The sequence below is a fragment of the Herpailurus yagouaroundi genome, unplaced genomic scaffold (assembly GCF_014898765.1).
Source record: "Herpailurus yagouaroundi ecotype Mexico unplaced genomic scaffold, PumYag 180, whole genome shotgun sequence".
Lineage (NCBI taxonomy): Eukaryota > Metazoa > Chordata > Mammalia > Carnivora > Felidae > Herpailurus > Herpailurus yagouaroundi.
Window position 1 is genome coordinate 10,798,822 of NW_024412411.1, and position 18,087 is coordinate 10,816,908.

The 18,087-nt window shown below is 37.0% G+C and overlaps 1 protein-coding gene across 4 annotated transcripts in view; it reads right to left on the bottom strand.

Moving 5' to 3' along the window:
* The window catches only part of TENM4 (teneurin transmembrane protein 4), a 2,953,639-nt gene extending 2,944,211 nt beyond the window's left edge, over nucleotides 1-9,428 (bottom strand). For 2 of the 4 annotated variants that reach the window (XM_040489711.1, XM_040489706.1), the window contains exon 1: nucleotides 9,193-9,428. The gene's annotated coding sequence lies outside the window, so the exon portion shown is untranslated. The remainder of the gene's footprint in view (nucleotides 1-9,192) is intronic. The other 2 variants (XM_040489709.1, XM_040489712.1) reach the window with 2 other exon arrangements.
* Nucleotides 9,429-18,087: the final 8,659 nt, after the last annotated feature.

Below are 18,087 nucleotides of genomic sequence, written 5' to 3' on the forward strand. Positions count from 1 at the left end.
ACCGCGAGCTATGACCCCTAACTCTTACCAGCATAAAAAATGAAGACAACCTGACCCTCAGTGCACTTGCTGCCTCTGGGCCTGCCTGTTCTCCCATCTTGAGAGAGTACTTTCACTTCAACTGCTATTAAATTCTTACTTACTTCAGAGTTTGTCTCTGAATTCCTTCTTTGCTGAACTCAAAAGCTGGTTTGGGGGGTGGGGACAGGACATACTACTGACATCCCCAAATGTTAATAAAATAATATATTCATGAAACACAGTATTCATATCAAGACTTTCTAAAGCTATTTATCCTGTGGTCTTAACGAAATACCAGGACAAATGCTTGAAAGACTTAGGATAGATGGGATAAGTCCAATTTTTTAGTACTCATACAGATCACAGAATTTAAAAAAAATCATTTAAACAAGAAAAAAATTACTCATATAATTTTTTTTCATCGGTGCTAAAATCTAGACAGAGCTGAGATCCTTTAAAATGCTGAAATAATAATAAATAATAAAATTAAGTATGTCTGCAATAAAAACAAGAATATTGTGAAGAGACAGGCTAACTGCCTTGGGCCAATGGTATAGTATTTAATAAAAACTGAGAGAAACGAAATTAACCAACAAATTTTTACTTCCAAGAACAAAAGTCTTCATTTGTACTATAAATGGTAATACAAATGTAGGCCATCAAAGATTAAAACCAAAAAGAGGTAGGATTGTAGCTACAGAATACATACCTGAGCAAAGGTGTTCATCAGATGTAAGAGTAAAACTGCTCTTGGTAATTATTCAAACGTTCCAGAGAATAGAAGAATTTCCTAAAGACTAGTGATGAAGAAAAATGAACTTGTAAGTTTATCACCTACCACACAAGACTTTATAATGGATTATTATCCATAGCTTGTAAAATTTTTAAATACTATATAGTGATTATCAGAAGCCTATATAAGTTTATGAGAATTCTTGTCAACAAAACTTTTTTTTAATTGAATCTTCTTGCTAAGGAGTTATTGTAAGACACAGTAATTTCAGTAAAGATTTGATGAAGTCTCAACTGAGATAGATCCTTACCAACAGAAGGAAAGCATGTAGAACAGAGGGTGCACAGTTAGATCCAACGTTGTACCTCAAGCACAGATGACAATTACTGTGAATGACTGCTTTAATGCCAAAACAAAGGGGGTTTCCTGGCAAGTTGGTGAACTCTACCCTGTTCAACCTCATAGATGTATATGCAGAAGATGTAGAAGACACATTTATTAAATTCATTGATGACACAGGGCAGGCTGACTAATTGAGTTAGATCAGATTCAACACTTAAAAAGGCTTCAGTATGAAGGATCTAATAATGTCAAATTTAGTTGATTTAAAAAATCCAAGTGCCACTATGTCCAAGGCACAGTGGAACACACAAATAAGACAATCCAAATAACAGAAACCTATTAACAGTCCTGACTTGAGGAAATTTTGTGTTAACAGCTTTCTTAGCAGGCTCAAGCATAGCTACCAAATGGTAAACTGGATATTCTCTTTGATTCAAAAGATCTGATGTAGGGTACCCATGAAAGGACCGAGTCTCTAGCTCAGGACTTAAGAAATAAAATTACTCAGCTAAGGAGACCCAGAAATGCCATACCTTATATATGGCACAGAAGTTTGCCATCTTCTGTGACTGTGTTTAAGAATTATTACCTAAAAATGCTAATTCTTGTGTACCATGCCAGAAATGGTGAATAGGAATAATCTCCATGGGAGGTTACAGGAAAGTTATTATTTAAAGAAAAAAAAAAAAAACACGTCAGGCAATGTCTATCATTGTAAAGATTTTGGTAACACTGATCTATGTGAATAGCCCTGAACCTCAAGAAATCTATACAGGAGAGGAGACACAACACACCAAATGTTCACAAAAGTTTCATATTCAGTAAATGGCTATATGCATGAGAAAGTTACTCTAATTCTTATTAGCCTCTAAGTTATAAGGGAGAAAATACAGAAAGGATTTTAAATGTTGAAAAGTGATTTTTCTCAGAGATATTAACAAAGGCAAGGTTTCAATCGTTATTTAAATCTGTTCTTTTCTTTCACCACCATACCTTTTTAAGAGGTAAATGAGAGTGGCTGATCTGTCTCTCTAGGTACAAGAGTGTGTCATTTTCATGTTCTCAGTAGGTTTTCTTTTTTACCCAAAGCTGTAGTTGAAGGATGTACCCAATTGAACAGAAACCAAAACGATAGTCCAGATGAGCTGAGACACATCAGTCACATTTACTACAAATGTAAACTCTGTGGCCTAAGATGACCTGGGTAATGATGCCACGTGGTCAGTGAAATCAGAAAGAAAGACAATGTGGAATTCTCATTCCTGGGGGCAAGGTGACACTCCCCTAGAATCTTAAGATAGAGACACATACAAAATTGGTAGGTATCTAAGGTGGTATGGCATTTCCTGGTTCTCCTTAGCTGAGCAATTTTATTTCTTAAGTCCAGAGCTAGATACTTGGTCCTTCCATAGGTACCCTATATCAGATCTTTTGAATCAAAGAGAATATCCAGTTTACCATGTAGTAGGTATGCTTGAGCCTGCTAAAAAAGCTGTTAACACAAAATTTCCGCAAGTCAGGACTGTTACCAGGTTTTTGTTATTTGGATCGTGATAACCATTTTATATCCAATCAGTATAAGGCAAAATTCCTACAATATGAAGGAGCATTGGGCATATTATTGTCCTTTTTGTATTGGAAATTTTTTTTTTGTTACACTTAAGGACAATAGTAAGGGATTCCAAAAAACAGCGAGAACAGTGGAGGGTAAAACAAAACAAGAAACAGCTGACTCGTTATGAAGAATAATGGATTAGAAACTTTCAGCCTATAATTGAAGAAAATCATGAATATATGATATAGTCATCATTGCTGGGTATTTGAAAAGTACTATGAATAAATGGTCTAACAATCTCTGTCCCCATGGTATACCACAATTGAGTTGTTCTAAATGACACATTTTATTTAGAATGATTAAGCACTACCCTATTTAGTATTCAGTAAGACAAAGCACTTAAAAGTGCTTTATTTTGGGGGTGCTGGGGTGGCTCAGTCAGGTGAGCATCCAACTTCGGCTTGGGTCAGATCTGTAGGTTCAAACCCTGCATCAGACTCTGTGCTGACAGCTCAGAGCCTGGAGCCTGCTTCGGATTCTGTGTCTCCCTCACTCTCTGCCCCTCCCCCACTGGTGCTATCTGTCTCTCTCTCTCTCACTCTCTCTCAAAACTAAATAAACATCAAAAAAATGTTTTAAAAAGTGCTTTATTTTGGACTACTGAGTACACAGAAGAGTGAGGCGGTTTTCTAAATTATTGCTTCTAATTAAATAATAATGATAGTAATAGAAAATGTTATTATAAAAGCAAATATGTAAATTATTCATAAATAAATATTACCTTGGAAAACAAGCCTAGAGAATAAAAGAGTTTATATTGCCTCACTTGCTCGTTCACAGCTTCAACTGACACATAATAGGCAGATAATAAGTTTCCTTTAAAGACTGGAATAAACTGCGGACTAAGTGGCTCTGAGAAGTGTTCAAGCTGCCTGACCCTGAAGGCATATACTTGAAGGCAGCCTCACTGAGATGTCCTCAGTTTCTAAAGCAAATGAGGAAGGTCCAAAAATATCCTGCTCCTTAGACAGGTCGATTTTTTTTTAACCTGGTGTGATTTATGCAGAGAATCTGTAAAATATTCCAGTTCATCAAAAGTCTAATTTACATACATTTAAAGGACGTTGTGGAAAATAATTAACCAAATGTATCACAATTCAGACACTGAATGTTGACTAGGGATTTTGAGACACTTAAATGGAATACTGGGAGGTTAAATCAGCACACTGGATTGCTAGGGGAAAAAAAGAAAGAAAGAAGGACGAAGGGAGGGAAAGAGAGACTGAGAGAAATGGGAAGTTGCTTTCTTTGCAATGCTTCATACCCTAAAGTCACGCAAAATAAAGGGCTCTATTCCTTTTCCCCCCTATATTTTATGAGTGAATAATTGTGTTGCTTACCAGCCATCATCTTGAAATAATATATTAGAATGATTATAATACTGTGTGAATCCTGTAGCACATCTCGAGTTCTAGCTTAGAGATTTACAAGGAGAGAAACATGTGGCTTGTGAAAATCAAACTAAATTCCCATCAAAATTGTACTCCCCATCACTGATGCACATGGGAAAAATCTCAAATGAAATTTTATGGACAGATTATAAACTTTTTATTAATTTTCATGAACACCTAAGATTTAGTGGGAATTTCCTAAAGGTTTGAATATTCCAGATTACTAACCCATTATATTAAAAGTATTTAAATAATATTTTATAGTTCTTCACAATAACCTGGAAGCTGGCCCTTGATCAACAGAATGATTTTATTATACATAATTCTACTTCGTGGACAACAGATTGAATAAGATTTATGAGCTTCTTTTTACCATTTAGGTTTCAAACAAGTGGAGCATTATATAATAACTTGAGATTGAATCAGGAATTATTAATTTCTGTTTGTAGTCATACTTCAAGCTATCAATAACTTATTTGGAAGAAAAACTTTCAAAGCCATGTCTTTCTACTATTTTTTTTAAATGCATACAGAGAGTTATTAGTTTATACTGGCTGTGTGCTCACATAAATGACTTCAGTTGAAGAACAGCATGGATAAGGCGGGGCTACCTGGAAGGAAACTGACTTCAAGACCAAGAATGCAAATCTATACACTTGATCCTGGCTAGAACCTTCTCTAAATAGTGCCATTATAAAAGAGTGAATAAAAGAATTAACCGAGTTACCTACCATTCACCTTCACAAATTTGTTTTTCTTTTTGATCAGAGTAAAATGTCATTAATACAAGACCTAGTTTAACTGGATCTCCCCTACCTGCCCCCAATTCTTCTAAATTGGAAGTAACCATCTGGAGTAACCATGTCCTTCATTTGCACAGTACTTTCGCACTTGCTTATATATTTAGAGAACCCCATTCCCAAAGGCCTTTGAGTTTCCAAAGAGTTGTTTCCAGGCAATAGCTATGCCTCCTATTCCAATGCCAATACTGATCTGAAGTACTGAAAGAGAGAGCTATATTGAAAAGAAATATGAAAAGAAATAAGAGAGAGCTATATTGAAAAGAAATAAGCCCAACAAATGGGCTGTTGTAGTTTTGATAACAGATTACACAGAGTCTTAAAAAGGCATAGGAAATGATGCCTACTAACTCTACTTTGATATAGAACAAAGGAATACCTTTACCTGTACATTTATATTTATTTCTCTTATTCTCTTCACATGTTTACATTCATAGATACATAAATATTTCCTCAAATACAAACATAACTAAGCATACTGAACTTCATTTTACATAAGCTATTCAAAATACAGTATAAATATCCTGGGGAAACATGTAATTTTATTGCATTTTAATGAATTTTTTACATATATTTACACAGTAGTATTTATAACATACCTATAAAATATTTATTATTAAGTTCATGAAAAATAACAAACATATTTTTAAAACAAATACACACAAGGAAAAATTTGAGGGAAAAGACGTCATATCAGGGTAGAAAAATAAGGAATAAAGTTATGAAATCTGTACTTGTAACTAAAAGGTTGATTTGAAAAGCAGAGATATCATTGAAGGGAGCTTCACAAAACCAACAACCCTTTGCAATATAACAAAATTAGCAATGCTCCATCACCTTGGAAGACTCAGCGAAAAATATCAAAATTACTCTTCATCACCACTAGGTGGCTCACTCTCTATATCTATGCCTCAGCAGACACACCAGTGTGGCCCCAGAGGTTGTAGGCATTAAGATTCTCCCTAGAGAATACAGGTAGTAGAAAAATGATCACTTCGAAGCAAACCTAATGTCTTGAACAAAGGAACACCTGAGCAATCCCCCGTAAGTTATTATCAGAATTGTCTTTACAGACACAGGATAATTAGAAGAGTTGGTCTTAGACCAGAGACATTTAGAAAGCCAGATGGAAACCTGTCTAATAATCATTCTGCAACCATGCCCAGTCTCATATACCTTCAAATGCATTCATAATGTGGAAAAGATACCCGGGGATGGGGGGAAAGGGTGAGAGAAAGAAAAGAAAGCAACACCTTAAAAATTCAAACAACAAGTCACATTATCTACTTTTGACTGAATTTGGATTTAGAATGAGAGAAAAGTTAAGGATTAGGGAAATAAAAATAAGCCAGCAAAGATGGGAAATTTAAAGTGTAGAGAAAGTTCACTTTTCTAGATTTGCGAGATTGCTCTTAGCAATCAGTTCCTCCACCAAACTGCATTTTAGCAGAGGGAATGTAATAGGGCAGTAGCCACAGAAACTTGTAATACCATCCAATGTATTGCTATAAAAAGCTTTACCATCTGGATCCTAATTCTCTTCAATATTGAAACTGTAGAGCATTTTCTTCTCTTCATTCTAATTTACAGCTATCACTCAGTGCAGCCCTGAAGGGTGCATACAATATGCCATTGTTAGAGCTAGTATATAATCCAAGGCAATTTGGGGAAAATCAGCTTGTAAGTGTAACTGCATGGTTTTCTCGGTATTCAGCACCTTTTGGATTTCGTGAAAGCTTATAAATTCTGCTTATATGTTTTTTTCTTCTCTTCCTTTTGCCTTGGTCAGAATAGGTCTGTAAAAGTTGTCATGCATGTATAGAACTGCTTGTGGACTGCACCATCAACCTCATCCCACTGACAGCTGAGAAGTTAAATGTGTATGATCTAATAGTACTGAATATTAACCTGCTTCTTTGATGGAATCCATAGTATCCCTTTTTTGCTTTTATTTAAAAAAAATCCCCCAAAACATCAATTCACCAAGCTACCAAGGAAAGGAATACAGAGAAGGAATAAAGATACAGATACAGAGGAGGAATAAAACTATTTCAAAATTAAGAAGGCTGGTGACTAGAAGCCACCATGGTGACAGAGGAGTCATCACCTCTGGCTGCAAATAAAATGAAATTGATTCCCTCTCAGCAAAGACAGCTCAGACCGGAGATCCATAATGTGCAAGCAACTAGCTAACTTTTCATCTGCCCCACAAATCTAGATTAGAGAGGAGATGGAATAAGGGGAAACAAGAATAAGAAGCTAGCTCAACATATGAATTAGATTACCTCTCACCTCTACAAAATGCCTGGTTAAGATCACATCTTTGGATGTTTTATGTTGCTTGCCACATTAGTCATTACCGACAAAAGAAAAATAACAACAGAGAGTGTGTTCTCTCCCTCTCCAAGATTCCATTCAAAGTACACACCACCCACCCAACATGAAAAAAAAAAAAGTTATGTGTCCTCCATCTCCCCAGCTATTTCTGATTTCCTAATATTACTAAGAGCAATATCAATTCCTTGGACTAAGTCATCAGCTGCCACAGCACCATGGAGAAAGTAATATGAGTAGGCTTATCCCAAGTTTGAATATGAAGCAAAGTGTGGAGTAACAAAAAGTAAAGCTGTGCTTTTTTTGGTATTGTAACAGTACAGCAAACTGTAGAATCTTTTTGCCAAATTACTTTAATAGCAGCCTATGCAGAAATCTTAGATATTTGTAGGAGCCAAAAGCAATGACAGAAAACATTACGTTAAATATTTGTCATGGGCTAAAAGTCTTTGTCACTGCAGAGGGGTCTGTTGCATTAAACATTAATGATATGTGAAGAAAGCAACTCTTTTTTCTTTCTTCTACCTTCCAAAGGGGCAGCAAATAGCCTCACACACATGGTTTTTTTTGCTCAAGGGGTTCCTGGAGTTATCAGTGGAGAAGATACCTCGCTGGCCAACCTTGAAAATTCTTGATCCCGGGTGACGCCTTGACTTTCAAGCATAAAGGTAGATCTGCCTAAAGTTACGTGCCATGTTCCCACATCAGAACTGAGGTCATGCATGTCAAGACAGACATACCGTCAAGATACACTGTGGCTTAGAGGCACTTTCCAGAAGGATAATGGAAAGACATATTAAGTTTTACAAGTGCAGCACAATACAAAGTGCTATCTGCAAAAAGTCACAAATACCTACATTGATTAATTTGCAAATTACCACAAACTCTTATAAGACCTCACTTTTGAAGTCAGTGGTAATTCAGTCATTAACCTGACTTACATACGGGATGCATGCCTTCTAAGTAATATTTCTTTATTATTTCATTTCAATCCAACTGGCTAAAGTATGGCTATTATTCTCTCATAAAACTCCCTGTGAGATAATATGCATGAAATGATTTAAATGAATATTAAGAGATGGAAATGTTTAACAAGTTGTTGAAACGTTTATCCAATAATTTTCCTTTACTGAGAATTGTGGACAGGAAAAGGGGTACAGTTAAGAAATGTTTGGGGTGACAACAAGTGCAGATTAACGTCACTAAGGCAAGCAGACTCAAATCAACAAACCATTGTTTGTTTGGAGTTTCACAAAGATAAATCTGTTAGTAAGAACCCCCTAAATGCAATCCTGGAATCCAGCGCCTATTAGCAGAAGATATCTCCTCCAGTCAATTCCTTAGCGTGTTAATTAGTTTACCCCCCTTACCAAAACAGACTTCTCTCAACCCAAAACTTCTCTTCAAATCCACGTTCTCTAGATATACATAAGAGCCCAAAGAGATGAAAAGACATTTGCTTCCTGGCTTTCTCTGACAAATACAGCGATTTGCATGAATATTAAACTTCTGTGATTCAGCAACTTTCCTCTTGTCTGCATATCACTGAATGTTAAATGCTGAGGAAGAGTTTGGATCACTTGGCTTTTATTTTAGGAGTCGGAGGTAGGTTTTCCTCAGCCAAAGGAGAGCATATTTAAAGGTCTCCAAATCACACATGCAGAGTTACATAACAATTGTCACTAACTCCAAAGGTTGGAACCACACAGGCGCTAAATGTGGAGTTGCCTATGAATCACAAACTGGAGCTGAGTTTCCTATTTGCAGAATATTTATAAGGGCGAGGAGAGAGAAGGAGAGTTACCATCTGCGTCGAAACTTTAATCAGAACGAAATCCGAAATCACTGCCGAAACTACCAAACCCTCCTCGGCCTGCTTGCTGGGGTGAAAAAGTCTCCGGCCGTTAAAGCGAATGCGGCAAGAGCGAAGGTTCCCAAGAAACTGCTGGCGCCTACCTGAAAGTGGCCGGTGAGGCAGCTGGCACGGCGGGAGAGAGGAGCAGGAAGCGGTGTCGGCGTCCTCTCGGAGCACCCTCCTCCCCAGGCTGACCGGCTTTGGGAAGAGGGAGCCCTCTTGCTGGGGCCGGGGAAGAGGCAGCTGCCGGCCGGGTGCCTCGAAACCCGGCTCGGGGCTCCGCTGGCGAATCAGGCAGCGCCGCCGGGAGCTCAGCCCGGGGAGCTGGGGCTGCGCTTGCTAACGCCGCCTCACTTGAGGGATAAGCGCTGGGGTGCGCGCGTATGCGTGAGCGTGTGCGTGTGTGTGCACTAAGTGCCGGCCCCAGGCTGAGCCGATGTGTTCTGCATACTCAAAATGCTCCTGCGGGGAGGCGGTTTCTCCGCACAGACCCCAGCGTCCCCGCTTGAGGAATCAGTCCGCTGACCTTGCTGCTGGGGATTCTGGCCGTACAGCTCACTCATCAATAGATTTAACAATCAATCAAATAGAGGAGATGTGATCAGCCTTGGATAGAGACAACTGCCTCCCGCATCAGCACAAGATTAAAAAAAAAAAAGAAAAAAAATCTCTACTCAACATTTTATAGCTAGAATTGATTTTTTTCCCCCTTTAAACCCCTATGTCTTGAACACAAAGTCTAATTGATGAATCCCGAAGTTAAAACTTTTCAGGTTGTTTTCCTAGGCAAGATAGGCTCTTACCTAGAAGGCAATTCAAAACATTAATTCCACAGAGAGCTGCAGATGCAGACTTATTTATAACAATCGAATTATGATGGTTTAAACTAATGACTACTTTAAAATCAGGGATTCTGTGTTATAGCAGAAATGTTTGGGGCTAGAGGCAAAATCTGAGTTCAAACGCAATCTCAATTTCCTTTAAACATTAATCCAATGGCAAGATTGAGGAAGACCCACGGCTATGAGTGAGTCATTTAAAGTGCACAAGAATATGCTCTGTAAAGTATGAAGGGTTAACCACAAGCTATAGATTTTTTTTTAATTGACACAAAGAATGTGTAAGGCTCTTTGAGGCACAAATGAGTCTTTTCAGGGTCTATACCCTAACTGATACAGTGTTTCATTGCTGTGTGCCATTCCTTAGGATTTTACATTCTAGAACTGATCCATCAGAAAAGCCAGAAGAGAACTTGCCATTAACCTTATATTGTTTATCATATTCTGTCTCTGCAAAAAGGCTAAAACATTAAGATTGAAATTATCTTCCCTCAAACTAAGCTCTGCCACTAACAATGTGAGGTCAAACTCAAATCAAGAAATGCAATACAGTGGAAAAGAACAGAATAATCAAGATACTTGGTGTCAGTCTGAGATCTGCCATGGAGTCCTTGGATCCCTGGGCATGTTTACAATAATGATCATGTAAAGACCACCAGCACCAGCAGCAGCAGCCAGGAGAATCACATAATGGAAACTAATAGTTACTGCTTGTTACTAATAGTTACAACTTGCCAGGCACTTTCTAGGCATCTTGCATTTATCATTATTTTTAATCCTCACAGCAAATCATGAAGTAGATCATAGTATTATCCCCATTTTGCAGATCAGGACCACAAGACAAAGGACAGGAAAGTTAATGGCTAACAATCTTTTCAGGGCTCATTTGTATTAAGTTAGGCAACTATGTTAAACATTTAATATTTAAAACCTCTTTATTTGATAATAACTTTAAATATACAGAATAGTTATAAAAATAAGAATAATACAAAACACTTGCATGCCCTTTACTTAGATTTATTTATTTCTAACATTTGGTTAACCTGCTTTATCATTTGATCTAGCAACAGAAAGAAAGATTTGAGCCATTTGAGGATAATGTATTTATATCATGTCCCCTTGCTAGTTTTTCAAAGTACATTTTACAAGAGTAAAATATATAATCAAGTGCTTTTATCAACTTCAGTAAATTTAACACTAACAAAAGCTTAATCAAATCTATTGTCCATTTTCCAATTTGTCACTTGAACCATTAATGTCCTTTGTAGCATTTTTTTCCTCCAGGAGAATAGCCAATCTAGAGTCAGCTATTGCATTTATCTCTCATATCTTTTCGGCCTCCTTTAACCTGGAAGTCCCATAGCTGTTCTTTTGTTTTCGTGACATTTTTTTGAGGAATGCATTTCCTTCTTTTTTTTTTTTTCCTTAATAGATCATTTCCAATTTTACATTTGTCTTATGTTTCCTAATGATTAGATTCAGGTTATACATTCTCAGTTGTAATATTGCATAATTGATGTGCTCTTCTCAGAGTATCATCTCTGAAGGCATAGAGTTCTGTCTGCCCCTCACTGGTTCTGTAAATTTTAATCAGCCAATCATGTTTTTTTCCTAGTTATACACTCTCTCATTATTGTTTTCCCCCTCATAATCATTAAGCCATTTGTGGAAAATCCCTTTAAGGTCATGCCCATATGTTTCATCCATATTTCCCCTTGTATTAACACCCATTGATGATATAATGGTTACAAAACAATAATTTTCTGACTCCAATACTCTCCATGTCCATAACATACTAAGTATTCTACTATTAGCAAGAGATCTCCTTCTCTGCTGTCTGTCTCTCTCTCTGTCTCTCTGTTTTTCTCTACTTTATCGGAAAGGATTCATGGAGTCCTATTTTTTCCAATTATCTGTAATTCGTTACTGTACTTATTTCTTTTAATGCTCCCAAATTGCTCAGTGGAAGCCCTTTCTACCTGGTTCCAGTGTCATTATTACATGCCACATTATTTTTTAGAACTTATTAATTTAAAATTTTTAGCTTTCCAGAAAGATAAGATGTTCCAAGATCATCATCAGCATACCTGACTCTAGCCTTGGAATCAGCAATTCTTTTGTTGAGTTTTTATTTTTTCTATTCTTTTTTGTTTTTATGTTTCTGTTTTTTAAAGGGAGGAATGGTGTTAGAAATAACAATCTGTACACTAAGCATGTTCATTTCTAGGTGAGATACAGATGTTATTTGCTTCTTGGCTTTTACAGAGGCAAAGCTAGAAAGTATATGTACACATAAACATAGGCACATGTATATACATATATACATATGAGCACAAATACATGCATGAACACGAATGTGGCATTATTTCAAAAAAAACAGGCATGAGTTTACATCAATACTACCAGTTCTAATCCCTCCCTAGAGCACTGTTTTGTATCCTCCCCTATTCTATATTTGTATATCCCTTTTGCCTTACTGGTTACCCTGGTTCCCAATAACCAGCAGATGTCTAATTTGTTCATTTATTATCACCACACACACAAAAAAACTTGCTGAACTTCTGCAAATGAAATATACATACTTTTCCCATATCCCATTAAGTACAATAAAAAAAAGACCCCAGGATTCTATATAAAACAAACATATGAAGATTCCGAAAAGTAAAGAGAAGAAGGAAGATTAGATAGAAACCTTGGGAACTAGCAGCATGGTAGTGAGATAACTAGGTTTCCCTCTGCCTCATATATAAGATATATATATATATATTCTATTAGCATAGAGTATAGTGTCCAGAAGCACACTGTACATTAATGAAACCATGATAAACAATAGAGGTAGCACTGTGAAGTAGTGGAGAAAGCACAATCTTTACAAATGACAGAAAACATTAGGTATCTATAAGAAAAGAAAAAGAAATTGAATCCCTACCTCACATTGCAAACAATAATCAGGAGAATTCCTTTAATGACTAAACATAACAAGTAAAATAAGGCTTTTAGAAGATAATTGGGCAGCGGATTTTCAAGACCTTGGAAATGTGAAGGGTTTACAAGACAGCAGAAAAGTAAAAGAAAAACAGATTAATGTACAAACTGTACTTCTCATAATTGTCACAGTCTGCTACTTTGCTAAATGTAAAAATATTTTTGTATTTATATATATTTAAAGATAACTAAATTAAACTAAAGTAGCATCCTACCAGTGACTGTGTTTTTTAATGGTACACACAGAGAGAAAATGGTAAAATAAATAACATTAAAACTTCCTCAAACACCCCAAAACACCCCAGAAGTAAAAAGACAAGCCACATAACAGAAGATGTCTGAAACATGTTAATTACCAAGAAAATTATATATTAAGAAAGCATAAGTATTTGTAAAAAATCAACTCGAAAAATGGGCTTTTTAGGAAGTTTCCTAATGTCCAATTACATGTAAAAATTACTCAACCTCACAATCATCAGAGAAATTAATATTAAAATCACAACAAAGGTGCAAGGTAGCATAGCAGCAAACATTAAAGTCTCACAATCCTAGGGACCTGGATGGCTCAGTCAGTTAAATGTCCAACTCTTGATTTCAGCTCAGGTCATGATCTCACAGTTGAGATTGAGCCCCATGTCAGACTCTGTGTTGACAGCATGGAGCCTGCTGGAGATTCTCTTTCACCCTCTCCCTCTCTCTGCCCCTCCCCTCTCTCAAAATAAATAATAAACTTTAAAAAAAAGTCTCACAATCCTGGGGTGCCTGGGTTGTTCAGTCAGTTGAGTGTCCAGCTCCTGATTTCTGCTCAGGTCATAATCTCTCAGTTCATGAGTTAGAGCCCCACATCAGGCTCTGTGCTAACAGCAGAGCTTGCTTGGGACACACACTCTCTCTCTCTCTCTCTCACTCTCTCTCTCTCAAAATAAATACATATTAAAAAAAAAAAAAAAGTCTCACAATCCGAAATGTCAGTGAAGCATACCAACGCAGTGTTGGGCTAACAAAGCTAGTCAACTCCCTCTAGGAAGTGTTTAGGCAGCATCTGCTAAAGCTAAACATATGATATGAGCAACATTTCCATTACTTTTCCCAAGAAACAACAGAAATGACCATGTGGGTCCCAAAAGGCGGGGTGGGGCAGTAATTTATGTTGGCTGCATAGCAAAAATACCCAATGCCTACCACCAGCTGGTTGAATAAATAAATGGTGGTGCAGTCACGCTGCTGAAGAGTAATCCCTGCATCAGCACCCACCCAACGCTTGTAAGCACAGGCTTCCCTATAAATTTAGTGACATCCTGGGGCTGGTGTAGTTCTTGTCCACAAAGCCATCCTTCTCTTGAATCCCAGGCATCACGGGTACCATGGAGGACTCCCTGAAGGGGTCTTTACAGAGGAGTTCTGTGAAGTCAGAGAATAACACAGGGCCTAGCAAGAAGTCCAAGGCATAGATGTCCTAGGGACAGATTGGGGCTGGGCATTCTCCTCAGGCCTGGCCCTGGCTGAGGCCTGTGGGCCCTGCTGCTGGGAAGATTCCCAAAGAGCTGGATATGGAGGGGACTCTAGAAACAGGTCCCCTCTTGCCCCTCCCTGCTAAAACAGTTGCTCAGAGACAGTCTCCTGGGCATATGGCTGATGCACCATGGACTCTCCAGCCTGCCTTACTGCCTCTGGAGTCATTGCCGTGGCTCCTGCCTAGAGGATCTGGCCCAGTAGGTCTTGAACCACACCTGTACATTTTGCTCTCTTAAGACTCAAGTCTACAGATTCTTGCTGAAGGGGTACTTGCTCTTGAAGGTTTCTCTGGCTCCTGCTGCTGTTTCTTGCCTGTGGACCTTGCTCTACTTCATACCTCCCAGGGGCAGGGGTTGGAAATAGGGATCCTGGAGGGCCCAAGAGATACTTGGGTTTTTACATCCTCAGTCCTGCTCTGTTTCCTGTTCATCCACAAATGATTTTGACAAAAACACAAAAGCAATTCAATGGAGATAGGAGCCTTTTCAAAAAATTGTGTACATTTGGACATACATAGAAATTTGGACGTACAGAATGTTAAAAAGAAAAAAAAAGGAGCTTCAACCTACATCTCAAAGCTTACATAAAAATTAACTCAAGGGGTGCCTGCGTGGCTCAGTATGTTGAACATCTGACTCTTGCTTTCAGCTCAGGTCATGATCCCAGTGTTGTGGGATAGAGCCCCACTTTGGGCTCTATACTGAGTGTGTAGCCTGCTTAAAGATTCTCTCTTGCTCTCTCTCTCTCTCTCTTTCTCCCTCTGCCCCTCTCCCCTGCCTCTCTCTGTCTCTCCAAAAAAAAAAAAAAAAAATCAAAATAGAACACAGACTTAAATATGGAATATAAAACTATAAAACTTTTAGGGGAAAAAAAAAGAAACCATGAGAAAATATTCATGATCCAGGGCTAGGCAAAGACTTCTTAGACTTGACATATAAAGCATGAATAATGAAAGGGAAACTGATAAATATGATTTCATCAACATTTAATTAAAACTTTTGTTATATGAAAGACACTGTTAAGAAGATTAAAAGGTGAATTATGCAATGGGAGAAAATATTTGCAAAGCAAAAATTTGGCAACGTTCTAGTATCTAGAATATACACATAAAAAATACTCTCAGAAGTCTATAATAAACAAATAATACAATCCAAAAAGGAGAAAAGGGCACGAACAGGTATTTCTTCAAAGATGATATACAGATGGCAAAAAAAGCACATGAAATGATGTTCAACATCATTAGCCGTTAGAGACATGCAAATTAAAACCACAATGAAACATCACTAATCGCTTACCAGAACAGATAAAGTAAAAAAATAGTAACAACACCAAATGCTGGTGAGAATTCACAGAAACTGGGTCAGTCACACATTACTAATGGGAATATAAAATTCTGCAACCAGCGAAAAATAGTTTGCCATTTTCTTAAAAAAAAGAAATAAGAAGTTGTGATATAACACAGTAACTGAACCCTGGGATATTTATCCCAGAGAAATAAAGACTTACATACACAATAAATCCTGCACAACTGTTTGTAATAGTGCTTCATTTGTAATAGTCAAAGTTGGAAACAACTCATGTGCTTTAACAGGAGAATAGTTAACAAACTGTAGCCTATCTCACAGTATATTACTTAGCAATAAAAATGAATGAACTATTGATAGGTGCTACATTTTGAATACCCAGAGAATCATGATCCATTTGAAGCATATACTTGGGTATGGTATGCAGAATGAATTTAACTTTAACTATTATTTTTCCAAATGGCTATCCAGTTGTCCCAACAATTATTACAATTCTATTCTTTCCTTGTGATTGAGATATCTCATTTGTCACCTTTCTAAATGTGGTTGTATCTTTTTCTGGACTTGCTATATCTTTCCATTAGTCTATGTGTCAAATCAGGAATTAGTACTACACTGTTTTAATTACAAAGGTATTGTAACATGTCTTAACAACTTACACTTTCCTTTTTTACCCAAAAATTGTTTAGTAGAAGGATTTTCATTTCTAGGTAGTTCATTTTTCAACATTTGTACAGCCATAATGCCTTATAATTCACTTATAGTAAATTTTATTTAAAATATAAAGTTTGAAAATTTGACATCACCAGTGGAAATCATCTCCACAAACATGACAACAGATATATCACTCACCCCCTCCCTGCAAAGTTTCTTATGCCCCTCTGTATGCTGTGTATCCTGCTCTCCCTAACCCAGAGATCCTTCTGTCACCAGGCATATATCAATCTGCTTTTTTTCCACTATAAATAAGTTTGGATTTTCCAGGATTTTATAATAATGAATTCTTACATATGTACTCATTTTTCAGACTTCTTTCACTGACCTAAATGATTCTGAGAGTTAAGCACACTGCAGCATTTATCATTTATTTGTATTACTGAGTAGCATTCTCGTGTATAAATACAACGTAAATTATTTTTCTATTTACTTGTTGATGGACATTTTGGGTTGTTTCTATTTAACATCATCCTAGAGGGTAAAGGAAATAGGGAAAGTAATTAAAAGTATAAAGATGACAAAGGCTGTGTTAAAATAATCTCTAATCTCAAATATGATTGTTTATGTAGAAAAAAACCTAAGAAATTGCACTTTCCTAAAATTAATAAGCAAATTTACCAAGTTTCAGAATAAATGTTCACTTTTAAAAGATCAATTGAATGTCTATACACCAGAAACTACAGTTGGAAAATATTTTTTAAGTTTATTTTTTTATTTTGAAAGAGAGAGAGAGAGACAGAGAGAGAGAGAACCCCAAACACGTTCTGTGCTGTCAGCACAGAGCCTGATGCAGGGCTTGAACTCACAAACCATGAGATCATATGCTGAACCAAATTCAAGACTCAGACGCTTAACCAGCTGAGCCACCCATGCACCCTGGAAAATACTTTATAACCCCATTTAAAATATATATTACAGTGAAATAAATTTAATATTAATTCAAGATGGATCAATCAGAAACAAAAATGGAAATGCTAGAATTCTAAAATTTAGGAGAACACATAGACAAAGTAATCCTAGGAGGACCAAAGAGATGCAATAACAAACAGAAAGCACATGGTATTTTGGTAACTTTAAACAGAGACATTTTTCTTAAGACAGATTCTTCAAAGTGAAATATGGTTCTGAACATGATGCGCATTTTAAATAAATCTGCTGTTTCAGTACCTTGGAAACTCTCCCCATTAATACCCAGGGGGCTGGGACTTGGAGATTTCCCTTGCCCCATGACCACAACATAAAGGATTTGGAGAAGCACAGTTAATAAAGCTTTTCTTTGGTCAGAGAGATGGCAGGCATGACAACACTGAATGTTGGAAGTGATTACAAATACCAAAATTGTAATAACAATACATTGAAAATTTAGATAAAATAATAAAGTGGCACAGGATGGAAAGGAAGTGTTTGTAGAATAAGAAAGAATAAGAGCTCAACTAGTGAAATGGAAGACAAATTAAACAGTAGGTGCTTGGGAAGAGAAATACTACAACAAAAAATACCAAAAGGAAAGAGAGTGGAAGGGAGGAAGGGAAAAGGGTGGGAGAGAGGAAAAGAGGGAGGGAGACAGAAAGCAAGAGACAGGAAGGAAGGAAGGAAGGAAGGAAGGAAGGAAGGAAGGAAGGAAGGAAGGAAGGAA